The sequence below is a fragment of the Eptatretus burgeri genome, chromosome 16 (genome assembly GCF_056783735.1).
Source record: "Eptatretus burgeri isolate ZD-2024b chromosome 16, Ebu_testis_v1, whole genome shotgun sequence".
In the NCBI taxonomy this organism is placed as follows: Eukaryota; Metazoa; Chordata; class Myxini; order Myxiniformes; family Myxinidae; genus Eptatretus; species Eptatretus burgeri.
The window spans coordinates 6,284,351-6,286,850 of record NC_140976.1 but is presented as its reverse complement, the minus strand read 5'-3'; positions in this window follow the sequence as shown (position 1 = coordinate 6,286,850).

Here is a 2,500-nt window from a genome sequence, read left to right as displayed (position 1 = left end):
TCTGTGTGCTTTTGGTGGAATTGAATATGTGTGCTTTCCGTTCGTCGCGAATAAATGTGCTTTTGTGTTGAACTGTTTCCCGCTTCGCTTCGTCATTTCCTTCATTGAATCCTCATCTTGCTTCACGTAAAGGGTTGGTAGTGGGCTGAATACGCCCGATAATTAATCGAACCGTCGAGGTCGACGATAACACCGCTCGGTTATCCCGATAGTACGGAACGGGTCGCTTAAGTGGCCCGTGTCCGAAGTCGACCTGCGGCGAGGTGCGATCGCCCGGTCTACCCTCCGCGTGGGTACTTAGGTAGGTCGAATTTGGCGAGCAACCCTATCCCACGCGGGGGCTGATTGGCTCGATCGCGGTGAGACCGAAAGGTCCACCCGTGACTGGTTCCCGGCGTTAGTCCGAGAGGGTCACGACTGGATTGTCCGTCCGGTGGGCGACGTGCCGCGATTCGAGTTACGTGGCCGTCAGCACGCCGGCGGGCGCGAATCCGCAACAATATATATATATATATATATATATATATATATATATATATATATATATATATATATATATATATATATATGTGTATATGTATATATGTATACATATATATATATATATGTATGAATATATGTATATGTATATATATATATATATATGTATGTATATAGATATGTATACATATATGTATATGTATATATATATATATATATATGTATATAGATATGTATACATATATATGTATGTATATAGATATGTATATATATATATATATATATATATATATATATATATATATGTATATATATATATAGATATGTATACATATATATATGTATATATATATAGATATGTATACATATATATATGTATATATATATATATATATATATATATATATATATATATATATGTATATGTATATATATATGTATATGTATATATATATGTATATGTATATGTATATGTATATATATATATATATATATATATATATATATATATATATATAGATATGTATACATATATACATATATATATATGTATACATATCTATATATATATATATATATATATATATATATATATATGTATGTATATAGATATGTATATATATATATATATATATGTACCGGGCGTAGTGGCGTGCGCCTGTAATCCGGCTACTCGGAGGCTTGGGTTGGAGGATCGCTTGAGGACGGGGGCTCTGCACTGGGCAGGGTGTAGAGCAGCCCGGAATCATGGCGAAACCCAAATCCTGATCCCTGTGTCGTAAGAGGCGACCAGGGTTGCGTCAGGAAGGGCATCCGGCGTAAAACCTGTGCCAAATCAGTATGCGGATCATAACGGATGATCCGCTGTGGCGACCCCTAACGGGAGCAGCCGAAAGATGAACAACAACATATATATATATATGTATGTATATAGATATGTATATATATATATGTATGTATATAGATATGTATATATATATATATGTATGTATATAGATATGTATACATATATGTATGTATATAGATATGTATACATATATATATATATATGTATATAGATATGTATATATGTATATAGATATGTATACATATATGTATATATATATATATATATATATATATATATATGTATATAGATATGTATATGTATGTATATAAATATGTATATATATAGATATGTATACATATATATATATATATATGTATGTATGTATATATTTATGCATGTATATATGTATGTATATATATATGCATGTATATATGTATGTATATATATATATATATATACATATCTATATATATATATATATATATATATATATATACATATCTATATACATACATATACATATCTATATACATATATATATACATATATGGAGATTCAATTAAAGAAAAGACGAAGTGAAACGGGAGAAACAGTTCAACATAAAGCACATTTATTTCGCGATGGCACACGGATAGCACACATATACAATTATACACCAAAAGCAAATGTAAAAGAAGAAACACCACAATAATGCACAAAAAGCAAATGTAAAAGTGAAACACAATGCAGCTCTACCACCGACTACCGAGCACACGGCAACACTTATACAGTTTTACTTCACAGATGGCGCCGACAACACATATACTCAAAGCAAAAGAAAAAGGGACCACCCTCCACTCTGAGGGGGCAGACGGGCCTGGGGCCGAGACCGCGTCGAGCCTACCCGTCTGGTGATGAGCCGCAAAATGGCGGTGGCGCCCCGACTCCGCGGGCCTCGCGGACAGTGTCTGGCAATGGGGTGGGAATGGGGCCCCCTTCTCACACTATCTCAGCGCGGGGGGAAACAGGAGGGGGTTGTTGATGCTCGGGGGGGATGAGGATATCTCGCTGGCTCGGGTCCCGCGACGAGCGTCTCCACCGCGACCTCGGTCGCGTTATCGGCCTCCCCTCTCCGCAGCTCCCCGACTCTGACACGAGCGCCCCCTCGACTGCCTTCGCCGCCGCCACCTCTCCAACTCTCCCACTCTCCAC